Consider the following 16,116-nt stretch of genomic DNA (forward strand, 5'->3'; position numbering starts at 1 on the left):
AACAAGCTCACACACACATAATCATGTGAGATGTCCTATTGGATTCCGACACGAAAAAATTGGAGAAACAAGAGTATCATTAGGTATGTTCAGGGAGAAAAGGACCACAGTATGTTATATTAAACTGGGACACCTGACTGGGTTAGTTTACTGCTATATTTTGAGCAGCATAATAATTTGAATGTCATCGTTATGCAAAGGAAAATGCTATAAGTTTAGCTGTACTGTGGCCATTATGCAAATGTGATCCTTCTGTGTCTAGCCTGGTCTGGTTTGCAAAATTAGATATGCCCCACCATGTTTCAGAAGCTCACTAAATCATTCTACAATAAACACAAACGCAGAGTAACTGAGAGAGGATAGTTAGAAAAAATCTAATGACTGAGCCTGAGAAAGCAAAGTATCCAATGTGGAACTATATTTTCTTTTAGTGGTGAAATTGAAAATTACAAGCAAAAAATACTGCTAACTTAACAGATTATAATATATGGATTTATATATGGCTGCATCTGGTCTAAAGAAGCCAACCTATTACGTTCCCAAGGCAAAGAAAGTTTGTTCTTTCACATTTAGCACATTAGGACTTTCTATTAGAAATTCCTCATTTCAGGGGTACCTGGGTGGCTCAGTCAGTTAAGTGCCTGACTTTGGTTCAGGTCATGATCTCACAGATTGTGGTTTGAGCCCCACACCAGGCTCTGTGCTGACAGCTCAGAGCCTGGAGCCTGCTTCCGATTGTGTCTCCCTCTCTCTCTTTCCCCTCCCCTGCTAGCACTCTGTCTCTGTCTCTCTTTCAAAAATGAATACACCCTAAAAAAATTTTTTTAAGGAATTCCTCATCTCAGATGTAAAAGAAGACGCACCTACCAAAGTCACTCGGATATATTCAATTCATTTAGGGGAAAAAAAAAATCACATTTTATGCATAGTCAGGTTGTAAGAGCAGCTGCCATTTGTTGAGCGCTTGATATGTTGCAGACATTATTCTAAATGCTGTATTAACTCATGTAATCCTCACAACAACCTTTATGGGGTAAATAGTGTGCAAGGGCTCCAATTTCTCCACGTCTTCGCCAACACTTGCTATTTTCTTGGTTTCTTTTTTAATATCAATTATCTGAATGGTTGTGGAATAAGGTGTGTGTTTTAAGTTCCTGGAAGGTAATAGATTCTGTATTTTGGGTTCGTGACATATACTGTAGAGAACTGTATCTTGCTTTGAAAGTTTGCATGACCATGTCCTCCACTAAGAAAAGAGGGAATAGGCATAAGACACCATAATTTATACCAGATGGCCCCTCAGGCATGTAATCTCATGCTTTATGACCCTGTTCTTCTGGCCAACAGCTAATTAGGCCAAAGGACAGTACCTGAGCCACAGGCTGACCAGGTGTTTTGATGCAGAAATTTTCATAAAGGGCATCAAACCATATCTCCTCTCTCAGTTTCTCTCCCATAGTCCATCTCTGTGGTTGCCTCCCTTTAGAGGATAAAATTCACAAACAGGGTCAGGTGGTCCTTAATGGAAGGAGAAGTAGAAGGAGTTGAAACAGAGATGAAGTGTCTGAATTACGGCAGTGATGGAGCATTTGCTGTTGAAATGCCGTTTCAGCATCTGTTGAAACTTGTTGAACAATCAGAGCTACCTGTCTTCGCCAATGATGTTCTAGCGATTGTATGTGCTTTCTACAGATGCTCCCCATAAACACTGATCTTTGGTGCCTTAAGCATGCCTCTGTTTTTGGCAACCTGAAAATGTCTAATATGGAGGTTTTACATAAAGAAATAGACTTACTGTGGCACCTGGGTGGCTCAGTGGTTAAGCGTCCAACTTCGGCTCAGGTCATGATGTCATGGCTCATGAGTTTGAGCTCCACGTCAGGCTCTGTGCTGATGACTCAGAGCCTGGAGTCTACTTTGGATTCTGTGTCTCCTTCTTTCTCTGCCCCTCCCCCACTCGTGCTCTGTGTCTCTGTCTCTCAAAATTGAATAAACGTTAAAAAAAAATTTAAACAAATGCACTTACTAATTAAAACTAATATTTTTAGTTGTATGCCATTATAAAATAAGTAATTGATTTTTAAAAGTAACTTTTAAAAAGATAAATTTAATGAGGTACTTCTGCTTTGCACAACTGTGTTCCTGTTTGCTGTTGTTGTTGTTTTTCAAGTTTTTTTTTTTAAGTTTATTTATTTATTGGGGGGGGAGGGGCAGAGAGAGGGAGAGAGAGAATCCCAAGCAAGTTCTGTGTTGTCAGCACAGACCCTGATGCGGGGGGGATCAGTCCCATGAACCATGACATCATGACCTGAGCTGAAACCAAGAATCGGACGCTTAACTGACTGAGCCACCCAGGCCCCCCTGTTCACCGTTGTGTTGATGTACAGCTCAAGATACCTCTTTTACATACATAGGAAAATCGGAAAGAAGTTATAAATACAAGATAACTGAGAAGAAAATGAGAACAGGATACTTAGCTCTGAATTAGAATTAGCAGAAAGCAAACAGAAAATTTCCAAAATGAATATATCCACAGACAACAGTTACCATATGTTGTCTCTGATTTTAAAATGTCAAGAAAAGTATTTACTTATATTGAATTCTAATCCCAACTTCTGAAATATTGTTTCCACAAGTCAAATTTTAAACTGAGGGAGAATCCAAAGGCATCCATAGTAATGAGAAAGATATAATTTGCTTTATTCATTTCTTAAATAATGTGCATACACGTTAAAAAAGAGACACTTGCCCTTGATTCACACATGCCCCCTGCTCGCACACTTGTTGTAGCGCTTCCCGCCACCCCACCCCCAAGTTAATTCATTCCATTAAAACAAAAGAACAAATATGTCATTTAAGTGTACCTCTCTCATCTGCTAATGTAGAAACAATAACAAGGTCTGCACCCGTAGCTTTAAGTGGTGGCAAAATGAGGGGAGAGCCAGAGGTCAAGCTACGTTGACATTTAAATACACAATGAAAATATTGAGCTATTGAAATGTATAGGAACAAGCCCATGGTGTAGATCAGAAATTTCAAACCACGTCTCGATTTCTAAACCTCAGCAGAGGTAAGCTATATCTTCTCCAGGGCAGTCTGTGAGCCAGGCTGACACGCAAAGCACATACCACCTTTTGATCCCCGTGGGGGATGAAACCAGACCACAGAAAAACCCCTTGGACAAACCCCTTTCCCAAGTAGGCTAAAAAGTGAAAGATGGTGAACCTTAACATGCTCGATTAGTTTAAACAATTTAAAATGGGAAGGTGGGTAGGCGTAAATATTGATATACATGTCAACTAACCAGAGCTATGATGCCATCCTGCTTTGAATGGATCTCTTCTAATTAAGGATTTGGTAGTAATATCAGCAACCATTTGCTCGTATAACAACCATTGTGCCAGCCACTTTGTCCACATTACCTGATTTAATATCTACAGCAATCCTAGCAGGTGGGAACTGTGTGCTGCGTTTTATGCATGAAGTTCAGAAATTTGGCCAAAAGCACAAAGCTAGTTAAGTGACAGAAAAGGTATCTAAAACCCACCTTGCCAGACACAAAACCCATATTTTTCCATTATATCACACTAATTTTCAGAGTAGGTACTAAGTACATAATAATAAAGAATTTTAACCAATATCTATTGAATAAAACATGCCAAAATCTCCAGTCACAAAATGTTATCTGCTCTGTGAAAGATGCAATTTGTATTTTTATACTACTTTGGTTCCTGGCTCGATGTGTGCAAACAAGAATTTAAAAGGCAAATGAATTCTATCTACCACTTCTTAGCATATGTTATTCTGTTTTCAGCACAGAGCGGTTTCTTTATCTCTTTGTCTTACTTTCTCTCCAGTAAACTGTGAATTCCCTTGTCTAGACCCCAGGCACTTCTTTCATAAACAGCTATAACACCAATCTACTAACACCATAGCCAAAGCTGTCTTTCACGCCTGCCACTCTCACATTGTGCTTGGATAAGAAATCCCAAAGGTTTTCCATGGCTCTACCAACTATGCCAATGGGGGCCGTTCCCTTCAGGAGCTCACTCCACCTTACCTATCTGTTCCCTCTGTTGCTATAATCCAGCCGTATTATGCATTTCATATCACAGAAGGTGCAATACATCCTCTATCCCAGACAAGTTTGTTTCCTTACATCCATTGTCACCCCAAAGATTCATACAAACTGCTCCAAGTTATATTTGCAGCAAGGTTACCAAAAAGAGAGACACGCAAGGTTGGCAAAGGGCTTTTGTGCCTTTTATGAAGTCTTTTGAACAGTTCCATTTCACTGTTCACCCAAGAGAATCCCTCTTCACAATATTATTGAGTTTGGTGATCTGATTGAGGCTGAGAGGCCATTCCAAATGGATTTACCAAAACAGTTTTTCTTCTGAGGCAGACAAGTGACACTATTCTAGCAAGAGGAGTGTTCCAGTTAAAAGAGAAGCTGGCCTTTGGCTTGCCCTATACCCTCTATTATCAACATTCTTCCTTGATTTCAAGTATATACTTCAAAGAGAATCAGCTCCAGTGGAGAGCTGGGAGATGGCCCTCCTCTGATCCAGGCAATGTTCTTTTCCATTCACAGCCACTCCTCTGCCAGACTGCAGAGTTTGTTCATTTATTCTACGTGAGTGCCAACATGACAGCCAGGAAAGCCACCTCAACTACACCCAACAGTTCACCATTGGAATCACATCACAATGTGTGTTAGGATGTTTGCAGTATCTCTCACGCTCTTTTTCCTAGGATTGTAATCTGTAAAGCCACCATAAGCCAGAACAGCCAGTGTCCATATTTGTCACTTTGTGGAAAGGACTTGCCTAAAAAAGGAAAGCAACACAAACTAAAGCCAAGAGGAGAGAACCCTGCCAACATCATGTGAGCTCTTGGAATCAACCATGCCTGGTGACAGAATTATCCCTTGGACTTTCTAGTGATGCAATAAATCCCTATGCTTTTTCAGCTTAAGCAAGGTTAGTTGGAATATTTTTGTCACTTGAAAATGCATGAGCCCTAAATAATGAACGGAGTGGAGTTAAGAGGGAAGAAGACTGCCCGAGGTGTATTTCCCTATAGGAAACAGATGGCACTCTCAAATTGGACATTTTTAGAGGATTTTTTTTAATTAAGGTCCTACTTACAAAGGTGTAGGTAGGGTGGTTCTGAACAAGAAGGGTTGTGCAGTAACTCAGAACTGGTTAGAACAGTGCTATCATTACCCACAGGCCTAAAAGGACAAGGGAAAGGACCAGTTATCAGGACATAAAAGGAAAGAGTCATATAGAAAAAAGTTAAATTACCTTGAAATAAACAGTGATGTTGAGTCAAATTTAAACTAATTTGCAATGATTTCACAAGAAAAGAGCCATGGGAATAAATGCTCGCCCTCGTTCTGATCGCCTGCCTGGGATCTCTACTGGCCATCCTCAGCTGAAAGCCAGAGAAGCCTGGGATGTAGCCCACACAAACCATTCTTCCAGGGCAGAGATCAAAATTTAGAAGGGTGAAAGTTGATCTGTAATTTCACATGGAGTATGTTCAACAAAACCTACATGTTTCGCCCCTCACCATTCATTTTTTTTTCCTTCATCCAGTTGAAAACTACATGTTCTCATCTTGGGAGACCTATGAAATCCCATCAGCTGTTAACATTATCATGGAGTAATAATGACTCCATCATACATGTCTTTCAAGGTCACCACTGAGTGTGATTGTTGTGTAATGTTTGTCCTTCTTCATCTGGTGCCAGCAAAGCATGGAGATCTATCCATAAATCAGGCCCATGCTTTGCCTCCACAATTAAGTAGTCATTTTGAACTCTCCATGCAGTCATAAGTGTGGATGAGGAAAAGATGACAAAACAAGAGAAGCAAATACAATATGAATCTGCTCCTGAAGATTGATGAATATGCTCAGGACTGGATGTGCAGATACTATTTCAATTTTATTGTTTATGTCCAACTTTAAATTCTGTTGGTCAAATAATACTTTATATATAATGTGAAGTTCAGATTGCATAGTCATTTTATATCCCATGGTCAAATGGTTAGTGTCTATCAGAACCAGCTAGCAAGCCAGGAGTTATTTTTCAAATGGAAAATATTTGTCAGTAAAGAAGGACATGGCCTCATTCCAGAACCCTGTGCTGTGATTTTCATACTGAATTTGCCAGAGGCTCAAAGAGCATCTCTCTCTGCCACAAATACTTCCTTTATTTATAGTGTCCCATATTATTAGGTCCAGATAGCAAAGTAACCTGCATTGCAACTTAGACCTGCCACAGACCCCTTTCTTCCTAGAGGTCCCACTCAAAAATTGTAACCTTATGATTTGCCAATAAATGAGGGAGAGGACCATCCCCAAATATATGCAGTGGCTGCAGAATCCTAACTGGTTTTAGATGCATACCATTTTCTAAGTGGTGAGTGCCGTGTAAGGTGTAGTAGCTAGTTCAGAAAAGAGATCACATTATGCTTACCAGACAACTTATATTTTAGACCCTGAAACGTAACAGATTTTAACCACTAGAATGCATACATCTTATTAAGATATCTTGAGTGCTTTATACTTCCTACTTACCAGACCCAGCTAACAGTGTCACCATTATGTAGTATAGTAGATAAGTGAGATGTTCAGTAAAATAACAAGATGATGAAGGCCCATCTAGATTATAACATAGAGTAAGAGAGTGGCACAGCCCTTGGGCAAAATACTGAAGGTATACTGTAGTCTCTGCTATGTAAATGCAAACTGCTTCTGATCTCCCTCACTTATTAAAATAGAATCCCAGCACAGCTGCAAATATAATCACTACATGATTAAGTTTGCTATAGGCTACTATTATTCTCCATAATACATCTGGCTTTTGTATCAGTCAAATAGGCTAATGTTAAGTAATACATGGCAAGCGTAACCATTTTATTTCTCAAAATTTGTATACTGATACTAATCTCTACAATATCTCCAGGAATTGAATATCACTTTTGATCTTATGGGAAGAGGGAGGGAAGGGTTGGAGGCAGTTTCAGGGATTTCTATTCAATCTTTTCTACCATAATATCTCCCCACTTCATAGGTCAAAATGTCAATATGGGTATTTTGCCTCTTCCTGAAAATTAATTCCCCTAAACTTTCTGAATGAGGAAATAATAGTAGTATTTATCCCCAGTCCTTCTGCTTCTGAAAACAAAAAGCTATTTGGGGTCTTGAGAGATTAGCTTCAGTTCATGGACGATACCTAATAACTTCCAGAAAATCTGGGCATTTACCTTTGGCTCAATGCACAGTCACCATAATAAATGGCTTCAGATCTCCCAGGGGAGTCTTGGGAAAAGATTTACAGGATTGATAGTTCCATATTATAATGTCTTTCTACAAAGAGACCTGGACTTCTCCTTAGTTAAGAGACTTGAGGTATTTGAACCAATTTAGATTTGAACAAATTTAGAAATTGTATAGAAGGCATGAAATCCACTTCAAAAATTTGAATTAGGTTTCTTTACTGTGGGCCAAAACTTTTTCCTCTTCTATATGTCAAACAGTCTATTAGTAGGCTGCCATATATTTTATTACTAGGGACTCCCTCATCAATTAAACATTGTCACAGATTCCTCAAATCCAAATTCCACGATTACCATTCAAGTCCTATGGCTTATTATAGCAATAGCATCCACCACTTCTTCTACAATTAATTGCTAGTAATGTCCTCTATAATTCTGCGATTCCTACTAGTCACATTAAGATCAGTGTACCCAATTACATTGCATCATCCCCTTCATTACCTCTGATCCAAGAGGAGCCCTCATAGATCTTTCCATACTGTTATCTCTCACACCAATGCATTTCTTTTTTTATTATTATTTTTTTAATGTTTTTTTCTTAATTTTTTTTCAACGTTTTTTATTTATTTTTGGGACAGAGAGAGACAGAGCATGAACGGGGGAGGGGCAGAGAGAAAGGGAGACACAGAATCAGAAACAGGCTCCAGGCTCCGAGCCATCAACCCAGAGCCTGACGCGGGGCTCGAACTCACGGACCGCGAGATCGTGACCTGGCTGAAGTCGGACGCTTAACCGACTGCGCCACCCAGGCGCCCCTTTAATGTTTATTTTTGAAAGATAGAGAGACAGAGCATGAGCAGGGGAGGGGCAGAGAGAGAGAGGGAGACACAGAATCTGAAGCAGGCTCCAGGCTCTGAGCCGTCAGCATAGAGCCCAACGCGGGGCTCGAACTCACAAACTATAAGATCATGACCTGAGATGAAGTCAGATGCTCGACCGACTGAGCCACCCAGGCACCCTTGATGCATTTCTTAATGCTTTCGTGAATGATGGGTCCTCTGGGTCCTCCCAAAGGGTAAGACAAGGCAGTGGCTAAGCACTTTTATTTATAATATATTTATTCCAATATTTCCATCTTCCTAAGCCTTTAGACTCTGTCCTCTGCAATATGCCAAGTGAGTTCTATGTATGAGTATAGAATTCAATTAAGAAACCTAGTAGACTATTAGTGCATTTCCAGGTCCTGGAGATAACATTTACATCTAACTTCCAGGTAAGTAGACTCACATAAATGACTTCGACCTGGTCCACCATATAGTTTTTTCCCTTGCTACAGAACCTTTGGAATTCCACACAATTGCATCTGCTGATACAGATTAGTCAATTCTTCTGTCCTTTTCTGTATGCGCTTTCCTCCTGGAGGCAGGTCTTGAGCTTCTCAAACTGTTCTATGTTGTAAAAAACAAAAAAAACAAAAAAAAAAAAACAAAAAAAACCTCTCATTTTAGGTCTAGAAGGAATGACAAGGCCTGAGGTTGGGTTGTGAGAAAAATTAACATTAGGTTATGAGGCAAGCACCTTAGGTTCAATAACTACAGAGTTTTTATGCAGAGGAGCATTACTTAGAGGAAAGGTATGAGACAGAAACTACCTCCCTAGGCAAGAAAATTTCAGGAGAATTTTGAGGGTCAAAATCCTCAGCCCAGTATGTGTTCAAATGTCCCAATCCCCTGCTTCAGGGTACAGGTCCTTTTCTACCAGTTGCCTTAGAAGAGAAACCTGGCAGGCTTCAGTATTTAACTCTGCAATCCTTCACCCCTTACAACCAGATCCTGGGCTTGTGCCTTAGCCAAATATATCCTGCAACAGTAGGAAATAAGGAATTCCTTCAAATCTTTCATAGAGGCCATCTGGTTCTCCACATGTGTTATATAAGTTTATATCTCTTATTTCCCCCCTAATAAGTAAGCTATTAAGGGAGAGAAGAAACCAGCTCACTTGCAATCTTTATAGTCCCTCTTGTTGCCACAGTGATCTCCCACTGCCATGTCCCCCATCTGCATATCATTTATATCACCATCAGTGATAATCTGGGTGATAGAAATGCCTTTTCATTACATGGAGCACCTATGTCCCACCTTCTCCTGGCAAGATGATTCTCCATGTGCTCTATTAATTTAAGAGAAACTCATTGTCAGAATCCCATTTTGCAGGCCTATTACCTTACAGTACCAATAAATGCTAAATATAATGGTAATTATTGTGTCACTCAGGGTCATAGCAGGATGGCATATTCAAATTAGGACAATTCAAGCCTACTTACAAAAGGACAGTTTGCTAAGATGAGACATAGAGGGAATCACAACTAACAGTGCATTATTCCAAGTTTTGTTACCATCCATAGTCCAATGATGTCAATGAAGGGAGTAATCAGAATCTAAATGTTGACAGACAAGTGTAAAAGGTCACCTCCAGAGGATCTGGTGAAAGAGCATTACAGGAAAAAGAAACAAAAAGCAGAGGACCAAGACTATAGCATGCCTGGCATTATGGAGGAAGAGCAAGCAGGCTACTATCTAGAACAGAATACAAGAGAGACTGTTAGGAAGTGAGGACAGAGGTGAGGGAGGCTGTAGGCACTCCAAAATTTGTAGGTCATTTTAAGGGCTTTGTTTTACTGTCCATATTTTCAGAAAATCCCAGAAGGTTTGAACAGAGGGGTGCCACAACCTGATTTACATTTTAGAAGGACCATGGAGGAAACTCTATGGTGTAAACAAACAGGGGGACCAGTTAGAATATTATTATAATAATTAAGATGAAAGGTGACGGTGGCCGGGACCAGTGGCACAAAGTGGTCACACAGAAGGGTCCGATTTCAGATACATTTTGAAAAGTAAATCTTATAGGAATTGCTGAGAGAGGTGAGTATGGGCTGTGAGATAGGAAGGAAGAAAGAATAGCGCCAAGTTTTTGGACTGAGTACCTCAAGAATGAAGTTGCCATTCAGAGTTGGAGAAGCCTTTGGAAGTATCAGGTTTAGTGGGGGTTAACAAGAATTCTATTTTGGACATGTTAGGCTCAAGAAGATTTTAGACACCAAGTGGAGGTGTGAATCAGGCAACTGGGTATATAACCTGGAGTTCAGAGGAAAGGTCTAAGCCAGAGATATAAATATGGGAGTGTCAACACATCGATGGTATTTGAAGCCATGATACAGACGAGATCACCCAGGGAGTGAAAATCAATAGGGAAGAGCACCATAAATTTGAAATATGAATCAATCCCTGAGCAAATTTTATCCCAATATGATTATTCTGAGGATCTTTAAAATTGTGGAAGGTTGGAGACTACTCTGTTTCTCAACTAATTATATAAAACCCTTATTTAAGGGTGTTAGGCATCATGACAAAGTTGATAAAGAAATACACGGATAGGAGAGAAATACGATCTCTTTGGACTTACGTTTCTTTATTCCTTCAGGTTTCACATATTTAAAATATGCCAGAAATACCTCATCGAGTAAAGGTATCAAGTCACAGCCAGTGCTTACCTGTAGGCCTTTTGTAGGAAAATCTTTTGTCTGAGTTAAACCCAAAGTAGTTTCTCAATATTTTCTTCAGCAATCCCTTGGAGGCCACAGGAGAATTCATCTGTATCCATCACAGACAGTGGCTATGCTCATAATATGTCCCCTACTAAAATCCCCAAGACCCAAAAGCAGACAGTGCATAAGAATTTATGTACAACACCCCGAACCAATGCCTTCAATGGTATTGTCCCGAGGGGATCTGAACTGTGAGCCTGTTAATCTAACATTCTGATATGTATATGGAAAAGTCGCTCCTGCACAGATTGTTCCAATACATGTTTTGATAGCTGGTAATCACAATGTTCCATGCCATTCCTGTCCTGGTGCTTGCCCTAGTTTGCATTTAGGAGATAACAAGGCATGGATATTAAACGACTTGTCAAGAGTCAGACAGCAAGCCAGAAATTGGCTGTCCTGATTCTACCCCTGGATTTACCGCCTTGCCTTTTCACTGCAACAGGGGATAACTTCGAAACCACACACAAGCACCACCAAATATCAGTTTTACACACACTAATAAAACTGGGAGCAGTTTTGAAGCCAGTTTTATTTTGAACCCTTGTTCCCAGTGGCCCTTTAGCCTTAAAATTTTGAGTATTACTTTCCCAATGTTGAAAGATAATGGAGAAAGAGCACAGAAATAAACCCCAGCTGAAACTAAAAATTTTTAAAGTATATCAAGCAATATACAGCTACACAGAGTCATTTACTGGAGGGTTGTCAGGGCATACCATATGTTATTTTGTGGCCATTTAGAAATGATATAGAAATAATCATTTTTCTTTGGCCGGTCTAAGGGGTTGTAGCTCATAAGAGTACAAAGAGCACTCCACTAGGCAGCTGAGGACTTCTGGGGCCCTTTGGGTATCTGCATCACCTGAGCCAAACTCCGCTTCCCCAGTAGTATAACAAGGCTCAAATGCCTGCTCTGTCAGCCCTACGAGCATCTGTAAAGATCAGGCCAGATATTGCATGTTGAAATGTAAGCACAAAAGCAATAACAATACAAATAAAAGTATAGTAGATGATATCGGATGCTTTGTGCGAGTTACTGCTGTAAGGGCATGTCCTTCATTCCTCCCGGCAGCCTCATGTTGCATGCAAGTATTATTTTACTTGCATTGATCTATTTCCTACCTAACATGCGAGGGTGCTGGGAATGAATGACTCTTGATGCTGCTCTTACTTGGCCGTCAAAACTGCATCGTGACCACATTTCTCAGTCATCTAGTCACTGTTCAGTGATGAGCCAGTTCTAAAGGGGCCAGGGAGTGCATCAGCAGCCTCTAACCTACAAGTTGGTTGTGACTGAGGCAGACTCAGAACTGCACACAGGAGTTAAAGCTTATTGGTCACAGTGTGGTTAAGCTAGAAGCAGCTGGTATAGTGAGTTAGTCAGAAAATCAGTTTCAAAGCTGTGTTTGTATAGCAATCATGCCACATTTGTGCCCAATGAGGAATACGTGTACAATATATGCAACGTACACTTAATGAAAATAATGTACACACAGTGGAGAAGGTATATAGAATGCAAATTAAATGCAGCCAAATTTTCTTAAAAGCTTTTATTCACGCTCTACAAAAAAACAGAGAAAAACGGCAGTTGTCCACATCCAAGTCGCTATTTGGGAGGTAAAGGTTGATAGTGATTTTACAGAGATAGAATGCAACTTGACCCACCCTCTTAGCATGACTGTTGGGTTGGACTGTATTCAGGCAGGTGGTGTGCAGGGATAAGCCTCCCCATTTCCTTCTCTTCTCTTAGCTTCTCCTTTTCTAATCTTGTTTCTCTTCTTCCCTCTTTCCTCTCTTTTACTTTTATTTGCCTTTTCTTCTCTTTCTCTTCTCCCCTCTTCAACTAGTTCTCCCTTCTCTTCTCTCACACTGCTAGCCTCTCTACATACTCCTCATTTCCCCTTCCTTATCTCCCTTCCTCCTCTTCTCTCCCTTGCTCCCCCTCCTCCCACCATTTCCTCACCTCCATCATGTTGTTTGGGCTTCTGTCTCAACTTACTAGACCAACCCCGTTTCCTACTGATCTGGGAGTCTTTCTTCCCACTCTACCTAGATTTTGCCAGAGTCTTCCCTGCTCCTACAGCCTGACTGGCTTCCTAACAGGAGAGCATTGTTTAACTGAGGCCACAATAAAATCCCGCTGCCCAGGGTCCCTCACATTGCCCCACTCCACACAGCAGATTGAACTCCTAGATCCCAACATTGGCACGAACCATCCCTGACCTCCCCATATCTCTGGGACTTAGAGCACTGGCCAACCCCAAGGCCCCTGAGAGCCCAACCTCTGTAGACAGGTCAACTTCCCCCCCGCCCCCACTATCTCTGACCTGATTCTGCCATTCCCAACCCCTGCCCTCTTGTGGTCTGTCACTGAGGTTCCCACATGTTCTAAATTTAGGCATTCCCAAGTTAAAACACTCACCTTGGAGAAGGTGATAATCCTATTGAGAAGACAGCACAGGTATGTAGAAACTAACAACACAAAGGAAAGATGAGAACAAGTTTGGGATTCTAGAAACCAAAAGGAGTACAAAGGAGAGGGGATTAATATAAGCTTAAAGATACTTCACAAAGGAGATAGAGCCTGAAATAAAATTTGGATTTGTAGGGTTTGGTTAAACAGAGAAGTTGGTGAAGAGCATGCCAGAAAGATATAATATAAAAGGGGGCATAAAGATCAGAACATGTATGGCATCTGGAGGGAATAGTTTATCTTATAATTTACATGCCTCTGACATCAGGATCTGCTGGGTACCCAAAAATGGGCCTCATACAGAAATGAGTGGATACAGACCACAGAGACAAGCCAAAGGAAACTCTCTCCTAGTAACCCCAACCCCCCTCTTCAAAGGTCCTGGCATACCATAACATTCATGAGGAAATGGTGAAGCTGGATCTTCTCTAATGTGGCCCCATTCTGCATTGTCTGATTTGAGGGGAGAGTCCATGGTAAAGACTCATAGCCAATGAGAAAGAGTCATGATTCCAGAAAACATTTTCCAGGCTGATAAAGACCCCAGCTAGTGACTAGGAATCCAAGGAGCATTCAGTCATCCAGGGGACATTTACTGAAACTCTAACAATATCTTAGAGTATTAGTCATACAAAGATGAATGCTTTGGCCCTTATCTTGAGGTATTTCACAGGCTAGTAGGGTGGGAATGGGATGGGACTGAAACAGAATCTTATTAGAAGTATATAGGGGCACCTGGGTGGCTCAGTCAGTTAAGCATCCAACCTCAGCTCAGGTCGATCTCACAGTTCATGAGTTCGAGCCCCACGTTGGGCTCTGTGCTGACAGCTCGGAGCCTGAAGCCTGCTTCCGATTCTGTGGCTCCTCTCTCTCTTCTTCTTTCCTACTTGTTCTCTCTTTCTCTCTCTCTCTCAAAAATAAATACACATTAAAACAATTATTTAAAAAGAAATCTATATACAAACAGGAAATTACGGTAGGAGTGAAGGGGTACCTGGACTGCTCTTGGATCCCTTGTTGCTTTGGATTCCTTGCCAGAATTCCTAGCAGCGGCCTAGTGGAAAAATACGATGTTGTACCCAAATAATATATTCGGTTAACCGAAGATGAGAATGATGAGCCTGTTGAAATACCATCAGAAGACGATGAGACATTGCTGCTTTCCATGGTTACAGCCCAGTTTCCAGGGGCATGTGGATCCAGCGTCTCAGTGGATGAGAGGTGTGCAGCTGGTAGAAGAAATTCTGCATGGCCCAGTACTGGCTGGGGGAATCTGGTATATGTTGTCAACTATCCCAAAGATAACAAGAGAAAAATGGATGAGACAGATGCTTTATCAGCAGGGCAAGTGAAAAGAGCTGTCCAGAAAAGGTCTAACTTAATAATGTTGGACCTCCCATGAAAAACAACTGAACAAAAAAAAAAAATAAATAAAATAAAAAAAATAAAAGAAAAAAAAGAAAAAAAAAAAAAGAAAAAAAAAAAAGAAAAAAAAAAAAAGAAAAACAACTGAACAGGATCTAAAAGAATATTTTAGTGCCTTTGGAGAAGTTCTTATGGTTCAGGTCAAGAAAGACATTAAAACTAGCCATTCAAAGGGGTTTGGCTTTGTTCATTTTCCGGAATATAAAACCTAGGTGAAAATAATGCCAGAGACACATGATGGTTGGATGAAGGTGTCACCATAAACTTCCTAATTCTAAGTAAAGCCCACGGAAGACTTTGAGAAGCAGGAAGGTGTCTGATGGACGTCGTGAGGGGACATGACTGCTGAGGAGCTGCGGCAGTTCTTCAGCCAGTACGGGGAGGTGGTCGGTGTCTTTACTCCCAAACCATTCAGGGCTTTTGCCTTTGCCACATTGGCAGATGATCAGGTGGCCCAGTCTCTTTGTGGAGGGGACTTGATCATTAAAGGACCCGGTGTCCACATAGCCGATGCTGAACTTAAGCACAACAGCAACGGACAGTTAAAAGTGGAAGATCTGGTGGCAATCCAGGGGGCTTTGGGAATCAGGGTGGATTTGGTAACAGGAGACGGGGTGGAGCTGGCTTGGGAAACGATGAAGGTAGGAATATGGGTGCAAGGATGAACTCTGGCGCTTCTAGCATTAATCCAGCAGTGACGCTGCAGCCCCAGCAGCACCGCAGAGCTGCTAGGGTATGATGGGCATGTTCGTCCCCAGTTCAGGCCCATCGGGTGAGAACCGAATCCAGGGTAACATGCAGAGGGAGCCAAGTCAGGCCTTTGGTTCTGAAAATAACTCCTCTAAGCAATTCTCATTCAGGTGCAGCAATTGGCTGGGGCTCTGCATTACATGCAAAGTCAGGCAGCGGTTCCAGTGGACGCTTTGGCTCAAGTGTGGATTCTAAATCTTCTGGCTGAGAAATGTAGACAGTGGGGTTGGTATAGGCTGGCGGGAATTCAAATTTTTCCAAACATGTGTTAAGCATAATGTAAAATACAGATGTACTAAGACTTCTCAAAATTGGTTTGTTCAGTGTGGAGTATATTCAGGAGTATTTTTTTTTTTTTTACCTTTTTCTGTAGAAAAAGAGGAAAAGCTAAAGGACTTTTAGAAGTGTTGTTACAAAAGGTAGAAATATTGAATGTTTACAAGTGAATTGCTATTTGCCCAATTGGTAAGAACCAACACACTGTAATTGATATCAAAAGGTTTCTCCTCTAGGGGCCCCTGGGTGGCTCAGTCAGTTAAGTGTCTGACTCTGGCTCATGATCTCCTGGTTTG

General features: G+C 41.0%; 1 long non-coding RNA gene and 1 pseudogene across 1 annotated transcript in view; one reads left to right on the plus strand and one right to left on the minus strand.

Moving 5' to 3' along the window:
* Positions 1-7,832, minus strand: part of LOC131507275 (uncharacterized) — a 44,291-nt gene extending 36,459 nt beyond the window's left edge. Inside the window, exon 1 of the long non-coding RNA XR_009259427.1 lies at positions 4,061-7,832. This is a non-coding gene — a long non-coding RNA (uncharacterized LOC131507275). The remainder of the gene's footprint in view (positions 1-4,060) is intronic.
* A 6,627-nt stretch (positions 7,833-14,459) lies between these two features.
* On the plus strand, positions 14,460-15,752 carry LOC131508040 (TAR DNA-binding protein 43-like; annotated as a pseudogene).
* The last annotated feature ends 364 nt before the right edge of the window (positions 15,753-16,116 follow it).

Source organism: Neofelis nebulosa, chromosome 3 (genome assembly GCF_028018385.1).
Source record: "Neofelis nebulosa isolate mNeoNeb1 chromosome 3, mNeoNeb1.pri, whole genome shotgun sequence".
Taxonomy (NCBI): domain Eukaryota; kingdom Metazoa; phylum Chordata; class Mammalia; order Carnivora; family Felidae; genus Neofelis; species Neofelis nebulosa.